The sequence below is a fragment of the Cyprinus carpio genome, chromosome B22, assembly GCF_018340385.1.
Source record: "Cyprinus carpio isolate SPL01 chromosome B22, ASM1834038v1, whole genome shotgun sequence".
NCBI lineage: Eukaryota > Metazoa > Chordata > Actinopteri > Cypriniformes > Cyprinidae > Cyprinus > Cyprinus carpio.
This window is the reverse complement of record NC_056618.1, coordinates 15,454,541-15,470,621: the sequence shown is the minus strand read 5'-3', so window position 1 is coordinate 15,470,621 and position 16,081 is coordinate 15,454,541. Positions and strand designations below refer to the sequence as shown.

Below are 16,081 nucleotides of genomic sequence, written 5' to 3'. Positions count from 1 at the left end.
CAGAGTGATAGGTCTGATCTGACTAATAGCAATCCACAACCGAGTGTAAGGTCCCCAGGCACTCGGCCCAAGGAAGGTATCCGGTGCTGGATGAAGGTGTTCCTGCGTGTTCGTGTCTTTCAGCGCATAGAGTTATTCAGTTAGGTTTAAACTCAAATCTGACTCCATTTTATTATTTAATCTGACTCCATTTTTATATTTAATCTGACTCCATTTTAGTACGACCTCGAATTAGGTTGGAAAGCAAATTGGTTGTACGCCTGTTTCTAATTAGTAGATCTATTGTTCTGACATTTTGATTATTTCTAGTTAAACTCTTTATTTTATATCAACTCGTTCATTCTGACACTCATGTCGCTAACAAGGATTCACGCAATCTACTAGAATCAATAATTACAGAGTAAAACAGAAAAAAAAATCAAATGTAAACAATTTATTATCAGTCAGGTAAATATGTATTCCTGCCAATTACATATCCAATTCAAACATATCAAATCATATCAATATAAAACATCAAATTCTCAAAGATGCATCTAAAAATAAAATATGCATACCTGAACTTAGAAAATACATGTTATGAAGTGAAAGAGACACTCACCACACTACAGGCTTTCTGGCTACAGAATCGCCCTGATCCTTTTGCTGAAATCCTTTAAATACCTCAGATCAAGACAAACATCCCCCGAGATGAAGACAGAAACTAACAATTGCAATTTGTTTAGGTCAGGTCCCAGACCAGGATAGTTTACACCTCAAAGGGAACAGAAGGTATTTTACATGGAGACCCTGGAAAAGGGCAATCCCATTACATTATCAAAAATATCTCTTGACTCTTAGGATCTGTCTACTTTTGTATGGTTGTGGACCATTGTACCGGGCACACTGAGACATTTCAAATGATACCAAACATGACTGTAAATATCACTTGCATTAATGTAGAATATTATACTATTTGCCAATTCTGAGTGAAACTAAGTGGAGGGAGTGTGATGGTGAGGTGTGAACTGCTAGGTTTGGTGCGTCTCTGATGGCACTGTTACTTATGCAGGAGGGTGTTCAAGAGAGTGTTCAAATGTTAATTAATCAGGAAAGTCCTTTGTTTTCTTAGGGAAAGTCGTCCCCCTCAGTCCAGACGGTCCGGCTCCAGCCTTTATAGTTTTCCCCCTTTGGCACCGTAGGCCATTCACAAGGGTTCTGGCGGTGTCACTTCAGTCTTTGAAAGTTGGGTAGTTGTAGGGGACTGAGAGTCAGGATAGCGTTGGTGGATGACTTTACCCATTCCAATGAGGTATCTGAAGTAGCAGCATTGGAAGAGTGTGAAGGAGAAGATGAGTGTGCTCCCAATAGCACATCCCTCAAAGCATCCAGTCCCCCAATCCAAGGTGTATGCAGTCTGAGCCGATCGAGTAGATGAGCTAGACATAATCTGTGCGTCTTTCGCGCCAAGTTTGTCTCCACTTGCGCTTGAGAGAGTGTGGAATTCAGTTTTTGAAGGATGACTTTCTGTACTAAGTCCATCGTTGCGACCAAAGCTTGTGTCCCGTGTTCATAGAAGGTGTCGTCCCACCATGAGGAGACCTCTGCGTCCTGTGGCGTTCTTCCAAGCAAAAGTGATTAGCAGGACAGCTCAGTCCTCCATATGTGAAAGAATTCATTTCACTGATGATGCATCATTGTGTATGAACACTTGAACAGCATTTGAATGGCCATGTAATGATTGAGTTTAGTATCATTGGGAGAGAAAAGTTGTAGTGTGTTACATGTACAGACAACATAATTGTGAGTTACATGACAACAATTGCGACTGGTAAACAAGATCTCAGTACCCTCAAAGTCATATATCTAGTGAGGTGGTCCCCCATTTAATTACCTGATCTTTTAACTAACTATGCCAATAGAGAGTGGAACTTGGATAAACTTGGTCTGGGTGGATTAAATGAAGAGTAGCAAAAAGTCAGTGTAAACTCACATATTTATAAAAATGGTATGCATCAATAAAACATATGATAATAATAATAATCCAATCACAATTATGAAGGTAGATATAATAATCACACTGTTCATAAGGAATCTTCCAATGCAAGTCACTTATGTAGATCCAAGGTTTCTAAGAAGTGACTTAGACACATGATTTAGATTTTTTCTAGAATGGAAATTCTGAATTCCTTGTAACAGATGTGTGTGTGTGTGTGTGTGTGTGTGTGTGTGGTGTGTGTGTGTGTGTGTGTGTGCGGCTATGCGGTTCTGTCCAGTGTGAAGATGGACAATAGGTCTTTAGTGGGAGTACCACATTTGTAATCTAAGCCATCATTGTCTTCTGTGTGTAGTGTACAGACTGGATAGTCCTAGATGAGGTGTTGATCCAATGGTGGAGGCGTGTGTTCTGTGTTCATGTCTGGGAGATGAATAGAAGTCTATTTTATTGCAATCTGTGTTTGTACAAATTTAGTTCCGGTTCTAATCCGGGAGGCCATATAGATATTTGTGTATTGAGGTTCTACTGTGAGGTGTGAATGCCCCTTCAAGTTTCTTTCACATTCCTCTCCCACATTTCAGGTTATGTAACAATTCTGCTGTCTGGCTTAATGTGCAGATGGGACCAGGCGCCCTCCTGGTATCTGTCCTCCAAAGAATTGCAGTCGTCAACCTGAGACAGAAACACATAAAAAGAGAACCACAGTTAATTTTGAACTTTTCATCAGTTTCATGTTCAGGCATGTGGGCATTATTTTAACTACATTCATCCTCATGTATTGTAGTTTTAATGTCCAGATGTCACATGAAACGGAGTTCTGTGTTGGTCAGATCTGAATTACTGCTACTGTTTGAGTGCAGTCCTGAGTGTGTAACACCTGATGCTGCTCTTGCGTCGAGCCTTCACAGTCTGCTGTGTCATGAGCATTAGAGACCCCAGTTCTGCTGGGGACATTTTATGGATTAATTGGTGTTTTTATCACCAATGTCATCATGAACTCCAATGGACCAATGTCCATGGCTTTAGTTGCAGTTGCTCTCACTACAGTCAGATCTGTGGCAGAAATGTGTTCACCTTTGTCTGTGTTTGTCTGTTTGGCAATTGTTATTTATGGTGTGTGTTCACACATTCAGATCTCTGTGGCACATAAAGACTTCTTGTATTTTGGTCTGATGTTTAGTATTTTACCCTCCCCTTTCATTATTTTTCAAGTCAATTTAAAAGATCAAATGGTGTTTTTGTGGCTGCATTTGACTGTGGCTTTGTGTAAATGCAGTCATGCTCCAAACAAAGGAAGGAGTTTTTACAATTGTGATGTAAATATGGTCCCGTTGCTGTAAACCGTAACCAGCCTCTAAATGCGAGTATGAGGGAGATCTGCCTCAAAATACTGGATCCATACAAATGTTTTTATTTTTTTTATTTTTATAAATTTTATTTTATATTTTTATAAATTCTACATAATAGACCACATGCACATTCTTGAAAATTGCTACACAATTCCAGTATTACAGTTATTCCAATTTCACACAAGACACATTGTCTAGTATGCATGTAGCATCTACAACCTTAAACCTAAGTGTTTCACACACTTACAGTAAAGCATTCCATGTGTTTCTTGAAGAATAAACTCAACTAATCTATGTGTACTTTTAGTAGCACAAACTAATAATGTGCGTTCTATGCGCACAATGTTTAGCACAATTATAAATTTGAAAAAACAGCAAACAGGATTATTGAAATTTGGATGTTTCCATATTAAACTTATTGCTATTAAGCTGAAGTCAGTAGCTGGAGGCCTTGGATGAGCTGAAGCCCTTTGCCATGAACAATGCAGTCAACTCACTAGGAGTTTTACCTGAGGACGACTTTTGTTACATGTAAATCCCTGATCTTTGCCTTTAGAAAGTGATATCCTACGTTTCAGAAATAAGGGTGGAGGTCTACCCCTTCCCAGTGACCAGAATTTTTCCTCTTGTATGGCCTATTTTTCTGACAGAAAGAACAAAACCTGCTATCTTTGCCACAGGTTTGTTTTGCTGTGTTCTCCTGAAGTTTGAGGATTTTCATGACTGGCACAGGCTTCCTCTGAACTAAAAGTTCTGATTTTTTATTCCTCACAGAAAGTCACCCTCTCCAAGAAGTGGACATGCTTTTCAACCCCTTGCTTTTAGAAAAATTCCCTTCTGTTAACCACTGTGCAGATGCAATAGTGTGGGGCTTTGATTTCCATCTGTTTTCTATCCTTGAACCCCAATCTACAATCGCTCTGAACGTGTTTTTCGGCGAATCTGCTCCATTTAACAATGCATTTTGGACTGGAGTGCCAGCATTGTTCTTTATGAGTTGTAATAAAGGTTTGTGTGATCACAGCTTGCATTTTTCTAGACCGGAATATTCTTTGCATGTCATCCACAGACGTCCGTGTATTTTTCAAACGGTTCAATGCTTTTCCCTGCTTAATTTCTAGTATCCTGCTCCAATCTGCGCTCGTTTGACCCCTCACATCTAACAATGCTAGTTTTAATTGTTCGTATATAATCTTGTCATTTTTCGTAATTGTTTTGCTTGATTATGTCTCCAGATTTAATTTGAGGGGTTCATTTAGATCGGAGTTCTTCAGGAATGGTTAAGAGTGTGATTTGCCATACATCTCTAGTTTCTAATTTATACACTGTGGCTTGTAACATCAGTGTTTCCCAGTAGGGTTGGAATGGCCCTCTTCTGGGCATCATTCCCACGATCTGTTTGTGTGTTGTACAGTCTTCACATGTTAACGGGCGGCTAATCGTGGTTATTTCATCGTTTGCATTTGTCATGGTTTTTGAGTACAGCAACTCTAACTGATTTGGAGGGTTTTCCGCTGGGCTTTGCTCTGGTTTTAATCGGACTTCGCTGATTTTGTTCTTTATATCTCTGAACGGGAGCTCGGTTACGAGTTTCTTTCCGTGTTTGACTCTCTAACGCGGCAACATCATCATCGTCACTATCACTGTTTTTGATCACAAATCAAAGGTTTCATCCAGTGCTGCTTGCTTAACTGCAGCCACTGGGAATCTGATATTGTCGCAGCAGTCTTCAAGAGCGGATAGATAATTATTGCCGGTTTGGAGTTTCGTTTGAAGCGCTTCGATTTCTTTACATCACCTCACTCTGTCTTGCCCAACCTTGTCTTTCGAATGTAAATGCCTCAACCTTAGCTTTTGCAATTCTTCAGAGCATGCTTTTTTAATTTCTTTGATGCTTGCTATTATGCGTTCATTTTCGGCTATTGTCTCAAGGTCATTTTTTTGAAGAAGGTAGATGATGGCAAGTCGGTTTTTTTATATATTTTTATTTAGATGCCATTTTTTTTTTCCCCTCGGCCAAAACCAGGATATGATTTAGTTGTTTTTTTTTTCATTTAAGATGGAATCCTTTATCATTTAGACTAAGAAGGGTGTCTTTTATTTGTAAGGCTTGAATTTCCTGATCTCCTGATCTACACTGTCGCTGTATTGTCCCTGAAAAGCCATGTTTCCCGGTAAATTCTCCCCCCACCGGATTTCTACGGTCTCCAGTCTGACAATGGGTGTGTCCAACCCGTTCTAAAAATGTGTCTATATGTGAGATGCAAAAAGCTTCCCCTCAACACTTCTAATAAGAGAAAGGAACGAACTTACCACAGCAGTTGTAGAAAGGGAAGAAGAAGCTCAAACCTCATATCCTCAGTGAGACTCAATCTGAAATTCGTGCTGGAAAGACTCACTCGCTCGGGAGATCACGTCGGCTGGGTCACCACTTTGTAAGGTCCAGGCACTCGGCCCAAGGAAGGTATCCGGCTGCGTGTTCGGTCTTTCATCATGTAGACATGTAGAGCGCGTAGACTTATTCAATTTTAGGTTAAACTCAAATCTGACTCCATTTTGGTATCTAATCTGACTCCATTTTATTATTTAATCTGACTCCATTTTAGTATGACCTCGAATTTAGGTTGAAAAGGCAAATTGGTTGTATGCCTGTTTCTAATTAGTAGATCTATTGTTCTGACATTTTGATTATTCTAGTTAAACTCTTTATTTTATATCAGCTCGTTCATTCTGGCGCTCATGTCGCTAACAAGGATTCAACGCAATCTACTAGAATCAATAATTACAGAGTAAAACAGAATAAAATCAAATGTAACAATTTATTATCAGTCAGGTAAATATATATTCTGCCAATTGCCTATCCAATTCAAACATATCAAATCATATCAATATAAAACATCAAATTCTCAAAGATGCATCTATCTGAAAGATTTGCCCTGATTGTATTCACCTGTGGGCACATCAGTAGAATGTTATCCGGTGTTCATGTGATTTGCTCTAAAAGATTTGCCCTGATTGTATTCACCTGTGGGCACATCAAAGGACTCATTAAAAAGAGGTGCACGAGATGAAGGTGGGTGACTTGTGGGGTTACGTTTTGCTGTCTCTCGGGGGCAATAGGCCCTCCGGAGATGAAGATAGACAGTTAGTTAGACTCCTGTGTGTGTGTGAGTATGTTGTGTGTGTGTGTGTGTGTGTGTGTGTGAGTTAGTTAGTGAGAGTTTGAGTTAGGACCGGGAGGGGTTGACTATTAGAGTCACCATTACCTCGCGGCATTGTTTGTTTTGCCATTTTGCCCGACTGTCACGCTTTTCCCCGTTTAGTGTGACTCTATATAATCAGACTTGAGTGCTTTCCCCGTTTCCGAATGCGCATGGACTAGAAATAACGGTGAACTTCATCTCCGCCTCCTTATTGAGTGTTTCTCTCCTGACAGTCTCCCGCGGCTGCTCTTCAGCCCACGGCTGGGTCCTGCGAGCCGGGGGAGAGGGAAGTGTTTTAACTTATTCCTGTGTGGATGAGCAAATGAATGGCGTGGGTGTGTGAAGGGTGATCGGTATAGTAAGAGGGGGGGAGTCGGGGAGTTTAGGAACGGAGTAACATGCCTTATGATGTGTGCAGTGTAGGGTTAATGTGATGTTTTTCAACAGGAGTCCCACTGTATTAATCTATTGCATTTGAAGATTCAACGGTGTGTGTGTGTGTACTAGATAAATTGACCATGGTCCTCTCTGCTCTGTGGGCGTGGCTACTGTCATTTTTCCATGGTTTTATGACATCAGATCCAGAAGAGCTGAACAAGATCATGCACGTATTCCCTCATGACAAACCTAAATTATGACGTAATTTTTTTTCTATAACACTTTTGTTTATCATTGATTCTTCTTTTGTATTATGCTTTTGATGTTCATTTATTAGCAAATCGTTTTCCTCTCAAAAATATTTATTAATAAAGTAATATTCACATATGCTCAAAGTTACAAAAGTGAGTGTTATGATAAATACCATGAATCATCAATATTACAATGCCTTTTTAAACTTGTCAATTTTATATGGCATTTCCTCTCTGACAGTGTAATCTTGTTAAATATGAATCGATTGTAAATCTTGAGAGAAATTAATTAAGGTGAACAGTATAATCAGCACTGAAATTGTTTCAAGATGTTGCCGAGCATGGCAACTGGGTTGCAAGCTCCAAGTAAACTCTGCAGTTTTTAGTTTGTTCTACGTGTTAGCTGTTGTAATGTTAAACATTGGTGCCTATGTCCGCAACGCAAACCAGACTTTGAGTTTCTTGAACACCCGGCGCTTCGTTTACAGACATCATATCAGAGCCCTTTGTCTGGGCCACACGGTCGAGACAGAGGAAACGCCGCTGGAAAAGAGGGAAGACAGCCGGCATTCTTGTCAGACGGTCTTGCCCCCCCGACCTCCTCTCCCAACCATTTGCTGGATAACGTTCAGTCACTGGACAACAAACTCTGTGAACTGTGGGCACGTGTCTCATACCAACGAGAAACAAAGGACTGCTTCATTATTTGCCTCATAGAAACCTGGTAGTCTACAGTGGCTCCAGCCATCGAGCTTATGGGGTTTTTCATACACACCAGCTCAGAACAAAAAGAGCTCACAGGGAAAAAGCAGAGGTGGGGGCATTTGTTTTCTTTTTAAAACTTGTGGTATGATGAGAGGAACCTACACTCTATTAAATCCTTCTGCTCCCCCTGATCTGGAATTTTCTTATGCTTCTGTGTCGACCATTTACAGCGATCATTATCACAGCTGTTTACATTCCCCCTCAAGCCAACACAGACCAGGCACTCAAGGAACTGTATGGGAATATAAGTGAGCAGGAAACCACATTCCCAGATGAACCATTTATTGTTAAGAACGACTTTAACAAAGCCAACTTCAGAACAATAACTTTAAAATATTTTAAACACGTCACCATCAACATGCGTGGTGATCATGCACTGGACAACTGCTACTCTCCTTTCCAGTGTCGTGCCGAAAATTGATCATCTGCCGAAAACTGATTGCCACCTGTAAATCACTTTTTGGCAAGTGTATACCTGCATTTTATTGGTTTTTTATTTGCCATTTAAATTCAACAGGTGAAAAGGACTGCATGAAGTATAATCTGTCAAATATAAAATCCAAATATTAGTCCTTTTTACCTGTTGAAATACCCATAAAATGCATTTTTACACTTGCTAAAAAGTGATTACAAACTCTACTAATTGAAATGTTAACCATTCTTTTTTTAACCTTCGGAATGACAATGGATTTCATTGATGGTTTGTTATATTGTGATAGATTATACCCTCATTCAGTCCTTTCTATCTGTTGAAATACCTTTACATGGGTCAATAAACCCAGAAAAGCAGTTTTACATTTCCAAAAAGTGATTAAAGATGGCAATCAGTTTTCGGCAAAACGATCACTTTTCGGCAAGACACCGGGACTCCTACAAATCCCTCCCCCCGCCCATCGGATCACGTCTTCCATTCTGCTCCTGCCTGCTTATAGGCAGATACTTGAAACGGAAGCACCCGGCCTCAGGACAAGTCAATGCTGATCGGACCAATCAGAACGCTACACTACAGGGGACTGTTTTGATCACGTGGACGGGACATGTTGCTTGCAGCGTCTGATGACGACATAGAGGCATACTGAGATATTGTAACATGTTTCATCAGGAAGTGCATAGAGGATGTAGTGTCGACAAAAAAAACAATCCCATCTACCCAAACCAAAAAAAAAAACGTGGACGCAATAGCGATGTCGAGTAAGGGGGGAAGAAAGAGCAGTCTTGTCAGCGCAGACATCTGCTTTTAAATCCGAAAACCACAGACAATCGCAAACAAGCCAGTTACGATTTCAGGAAATCCATCAAAGCTGAAAAAGACAATATAAAAACATTTGAAGAACAATTCAATACCAACACAATGCAGGGAGCACATGGCAGGGCATCAATAACATAACAGACTTTAAAGGGAATAAACCCAGCTACTGTAAACACTGCTGTCTCTCTACCGGATGAGCTTAATAACTTTTATGCTCGTTTCAAAGGCTCCACAATACCATCAACACTGAGAGCGCCCCGGAGCTGGTGCAGAAGATGTGAGTGCACTCACCGTCTCTGTTGCAGATGTAACCCGATCCATCCGATGAGTGAATATCTGCAAAGCTGGAGTTTTCACAGACATTTTCAGCCTCTCCCTCCCTCTCTCTGTCTGTGGTTCCCACTCGTGCTTCAAAAAATCCACCTTGGTGCCCGTACCAACACCCATCTTCAGTAAGTGTTTTGAGAGACTTGTCAGAGTCTACATCTGCTCTTTGCTGCCTGCCTCACTGGATCCGCTACAGTTTGCATATCGTAAGCAACCGTTCTACATATGATGCTATTGCTTTCAACCCTACACACTGCTCTCTCCCACCTGGAAAATAAGAACACCTATGTGAGAATGCTGTTTGTGGACTACAGCTCAGTATTTAAACACCATAGTGGCCTGCCACACTTGTTGCGAAGCTCCAGACTCTGAGACTAAACAGATCTCTGTGCAGCTGGATCCTGGACTTCCTGACAGGTAGAAGTCAGGTGATCAGAATGGGCAACAATACTTCATCAACACTGGTGCTCCTCATCCCCACCCCACCACCCCACTCCCTTAACACATATGACTGTGCAGCCACACACAGCTCCCATCACCATCGACAAGACACCTGTGGAGCAGGTAAACAGCATTAAGTTTTTTTAAGTTCCTCTGCATTCACGTCATGAGGATCTCACATAGTCTAGTTACACTGATGCAGTGCTGAAGAAGGCACATCAATGGCTCTCTTCCTTGAGACGGCTGAGAAGTTTGGAATGAGCCTCAGCATCCACAGAACATTCTACACCTGCACCGTGGCTGCATCACTGCCTGGTTTGGAAACAGCATCGCTGGTAACCCGCAAACCGAGGTCCTGACATTCTGTGGTCATTAAAAAAAAATCCCATGGCACTCGTAAAGAGTAGGGGTGTAACCCTGGTATCCTGCCCAAATTTCCTCCACTGACCCTAGTCAATTATGGCCTCCTAATAATTCCTATCCACTTGACTGGCTCTATGACTCTCCTGTAGCTGTAGCTGGTGTGTTTTGAGTGCACTGGCACCGTTGTACTGTGGCTGGCATCACATCATCCAGGTGGATGCTGCACACTGGGGGGGGTTGAGGAGAGACTCACCCACATGATTGTAAAGTGCTACAGCAATAAAAACGTACAGCAATACAAAATAAAGCACTTTATATATGCATCATTTATTCACTGAACAAATATATATATATATATATATATATATATATATAGATATATATATATACAAATACTGTTACAAATGTTAGTTCATTGTTAGTCCAAGTTAGTTGATATTCACTAATGTTCATGTGAGGCAAAGGGCAGGAAGCCCAAAATCTTGCCTAGGGCAGGCAAATTGGCCATGGGCCAGCCATGATTGGAACAGTTTATTGTTGGAGCTGTGTTGATGATCTGAATGAGTGAAAGATGCAGAGCAGATAGTGTGCAGAAAGCAGGGGGACGCAAGGAACAGGATTAAGAACTGCTGCTTTAGCACCATTATTTTGAAACTTGTGAATATTGCATATATTGTCTTTATGCTCAACAGCAACATTACATACACTATCAAACGTTAAAAAATGAATCACTGAAACTATCCCTTTAATGACATTTTAGGACTTTCCCTTTAAGACCTGCACACATCCGTTTGTCTCTCAACAGTTTCTACTTTAATTTTAGACATAACCAACTGTGGTTGTATTTACACCTTGTAGTATACCTTGACAGTATTAGTGCAAAAAGATAACTTACTAACTAGACACTGTTGACAGTGTGCCGCACAACACTTCAAGTGTACGTGCTTAGAAAATGCGCATATCAGCACATGAATGAAATGTTTAACCAGCAATGGCATTAAAGCACATGCAAACGTACTTATGTGTTTGGAATATGTGCAGTCTCCTGTGAGTGCAACTCCTGCCCAGAGTTAACATTTGATGTGAATTTTTTTTGTAACAACACATGCAAGCATTATGATTACACTGTAAAGGTAAACTGAGCAGTATTTTCACATTTGTTTTTGTACAGAAATCTGGTTTGATCTGTCAGTGGATAAACAGTTTCTGCTGGATGTTTGTGGTTGCTGTGAATTCTCTTATAGTATGAAAAACTCCGCGTGGTGCCTTTTTACTGGGTGAAGTAGCTTATGACAATGCAAGTTAGAAGGACCACAAAAGTCAAGATATGAGCATGCATGCTCTTTTCTTCAACATCAGCATGATTGCAATTGTGATATTGATTTTTATGTAACAATTCAACAAACAAGAATTTAACATTGAGTTACATTTAAGACATAATATGTTGGTCTTAACTAATAAAATTTTAAATCGAAACACGCACACCACACACACACACACACACACACACACATTACTATATATATATATATACATATATATATATATATAATATATATATACTATATATAGCACACCATAGTCAGAGGTCCATATATGATTAACAGCTCACACTCTAAATAAAAACACCAGTAGATACTGATTTCTAATCCAATATTCACAACTTTTCTTAGTTTTCATTCAGGCCCAGAATTAATTTAAAAATATAAGATCAGCAAAAGCTTGTTGATTTTTGTGATGTTAAAGGAGACAGACGTGTGAGCGGAAACTAACTGATGTTGAGGCAGGATTCAACCAGATAAATATCACAGTTCAGTCCGTGAGTGTATTTCACACTCTTAAGCATCACTATTGTGGGCTTATCAAACAAACGAAGAAAAAAACTCCCATATTAATTTTGTTCTGTTTGTGTTTCTGGCATCTGGATGGTGAGTTTGAAATGTGTTTTTACGTTAATAGCTTCAGTTGTTTCTGTTCTGATATCATGTATAATATTATTGGTTATATTAGTTAGAGATTATTAACATTCACTGTTATTCTCATATAGAAATCACCATCGATATTTGAATTTCAAATTATTCAGGAGCATGTCAGTAGTGATTGATTCAGTTAAATATGAAGCTTAAACAAGTATTTCAAAAGCACTGTATTTAATAGTAAGTATATGCATATTTCACCTGTTTTATATTTTAAATATTACAAAGATGTAATTTACCCTTTGAGCTATGAAACTAACATAGAATCAGTGTAGAATCAACGTTTCTGGTGGCGTCTAAATGGCGTTGATCTCCAATGTCAGTGATGTTGGATGATATTGATTCCAACATCAGGCACGCCATTTCAAAAATAACGGAAAAATCGATGCAACTGGTTCACTTACCTAATGGTGAAATCGACGTTGATTTTCAAGTTGGTTGAAATGACGCCACAGAATCAACACGTATTCAACATAAAATCGATAATGGTTAGTTTACCTAACATTGAAACAATGTTGATTCATTTGGTGAAACATTTACTGCTTATTTTAAAAATCTCACAATACCTTAAAATAGATAAATTAGCCTGTATATGTGACAATTTATTAAACAAAATAATACGTTTTTTTTATGATTATTATTATTATTTTATTTATTTTTTATTTAGGACTGGCCTGATGAAGCTATTGATCATTTAACAGATGTTTGTGTTTTAGTCTGCAAGTCATAATTATCACTGATTAAAAAAAAAAAAAAAAAGGAATAGGTGGTTCATGTTTGTTTTGTGATAGAGTTTCATGTGTCCTTTGTTTTCCCTGTGCAGTTCAGAAGAATCCACAAGGTACTGCACATTCTGCATCTTTTGCAGATTTGAACCCTTTCCAGCAGTGACTGTATGATTTTCAGATCCATCTTGTCACACTCTGAGGAAAATTGAGCGACACATACAAAAGGTAAACAAATTTACTCAAGAAAGCAACACAATGCATTAAGAGACGCAGGGTGTAAGCTATCTGAATTGGATGAATCTGATAGGCAGTACTAAAAAGAACAAATATGATTTACTCATCATCATCCTTGTTTCAAAAGTTTTACACCTTCAGTTAATATATTCACCCTTTATAATAGTTAGGTTACGGTCCTTCAGTTTTCCTTGGGGTGAAAAAGATGGATCTCAATCATAAGTCATTGTTTGCCAGGGCCCATATGCAGAAAATGTTGGGAAACCAAAGATTTTTGCGGTATTTGGAGGATTTTTCTGAGGAACAGCAGGCAGTTGAATTGCACTGGGCTGTCCCAGGACAATCAAGGGGCTCATGAAAATCTATCACAAAACCATAAACGCTGTGGGTCATCCAGATAAGAGACTAAGTACATATATATATATATATACATATATATATATATATATATATATTATATATATATATATATATATATATATATATAACTACATTTTCATTTTATGAATTCAGTTTTTACTTTTTTATAAATTCAGTACATGGTAAATATCTGTAATGTAAAATCAGGACAGTTACTACATAAAAAATAGCATGCAATGTGTATGAGTCCATCTTATTTTTGTTAAAATGATTGCATATTCTGCTAGGGGTATTGTAAATTTATGAGCATATAACAGTATCTTTTGTAGATTCTGAAGAGCAGAATTAAATGAAAATATGGCATTGTCCTGATGGTGTCATTAGAGTTGTAGAATATGTGTGTGTGACTGTCCGAGATTGCAGCGGTAAATCACTGCCCTGACCTTTGAAGTGTCCATTGCAATGTCTGCATTATTGTTTGTTTTTTGATTAGTATATTTTTTTTTTGTTTGTTTTTGTAGCTGTGTTTGCAAATCTTTTTCTAAAATAAATCTAAAGATTAGTTAAATGTTGCAGTCCTGTTGCGTTTCTTGTTGAATAATATTTGCAGTCCAGTTAAATGTTTGCAGTACTGCATTTGCTGAAAAATAAAATTGTATTTGTAGATACTTGGTTGTGTTTGTGGGTTCCTTACAGTTTTTAATGCGTTGCATATGACACATTTTTTGTGTAGAAGGCCAATAGGATTTACACATATATTAAGTGCACGGAAATTTACAGACGTTTTTTACTGAGATACATGGATAGGCCGTTTAATGAATTTAAACTGCTTGTGAACAGGCCCCCCCCCGATACGATTTACGTGGATTGCAACCGGTGAGTGTGCCAACATTTCCGTCTGGTGGTCTGGGGGGGTTTAAAGGGAGAGGGGGGGGGGCGTGTTAGTGAGGGGCGGACTAAGAAAACTGCCAATCAGATTCTGTTTCGGTGTCAGTGTCCAGATAAGGAACAATCAGAAAAAACACCAGGGCACATACACATAAACTACCTTAAACGAGCCGTTTACGGGTTCGAGCGCTGACGTGAACACAGCTCGGAAAGCGACTTCTCATCCAGTTGTAGAGTGGGTTAAAGTGTCATAAAGTTATGTAAAAGTGGTGACTAAGCCTGTTTCTGTTTGATTGCAAGGTGATGCAGATGCCGTGGAGACAGGCGATGGTGGGAGATTCCAGTCACACTACCTAACAACACTCATCATGTTAAAAGTGATGGATAATGATCGGATTCAGTGGTGGTTTGAAAGTGAAAACTCTTTAAATACTAGTTGAAATGAACATAACAACCAACAGTGTCACTGTAAATGCATAATTATGACCGGAGATTCCAGGGGCAGACTGAAGGTGAATCGCCAAACTGGATGTCTAACCATCACCAAACATCAGAACTGAAAACATGCTGGACGTTATGGAGACACAGAAAAAAAAACCAAACCCCCATACGAGAAAAATACGATCATTGTCAATGTCCCCGTGGTGAGTTTTATTTTGAATATGAATCTGTTTTTTCTATTTATAGCAGCTTTTATGTAAATCCTAAAGAAGTACCTCATTCGTAAATGTTAAATTCTTAAAATGATTAAATACCGACTTTATATTTAACTCTCTATGTCGAGACTGTCATTTAAAAGGTAGGGCGGTCTAGCATTTACAATGTTTAATCTACTACCTTAAACACTGATGTACCCGTAATTAAGCTAATTAATCATACATTAATTTTGGCTGAGAAAAATAGAATGAAGATTATTTACAGACAAATGTAACCAGTGTTAAATGGGAAAGCATTCAAAAGACTTTTCCAAAAAAATAGCTTTAGAAAGAAATAATTAGATTTCATTAGGTTCTGCAAAAACAATGATCAGATAAATGGATATTGATTTTTTAAAATTCAATATTGAAATATTTTACTGAAGTTAACACACTGGACTGGGGTGCCCTCGCCCAAGACTGCCACATTACATTTCGAATCAGTTGACTGATACAAATTAATATTGTGTTATATTTTTAAGCACAATAGTGTCTTGTTTTGCTTACATTAACCAACAACAATATTAACTACTAAAGCCACAGCAGAACTGTTGGGTGTCTCCAGTCAACACAATTTCTGAATGAATCCATGTTTTGGATGAATCTGGTGAACCAATGATTCATGGCCCATTCAAAAAAAGTTATTTACTTAATTCCTGAATGTGAATCTGTTATTTGAATGGATCAATTAATGAATGACTCATTCAAATATATTTCCCCCCAACCTACTGGCAGTTTTAGTTTCTCAATTAAAGTTATAATTTCTTTTTAAAGCATTAAAAAAATGAAAGTTTATGTCATCGTTTACCGGTCAAAAAACCCCACCTTACTCCCCCCCCCCCCGACCTGCACCGTCATGGTTGTTTCAAACAAACCTGTATGGACTTACTTTTTTTTTG

At 38.8% G+C, this 16,081-nt stretch overlaps 1 pseudogene; it reads right to left on the bottom strand.

The window, feature by feature from the left end:
• Positions 1 to 1,072: 1,072 nt before the first annotated feature.
• On the bottom strand, positions 1,073 to 1,951 carry LOC122141616 (annotated as a pseudogene).
• Between the last annotated feature and the right edge of the window lie 14,130 nt (positions 1,952 to 16,081).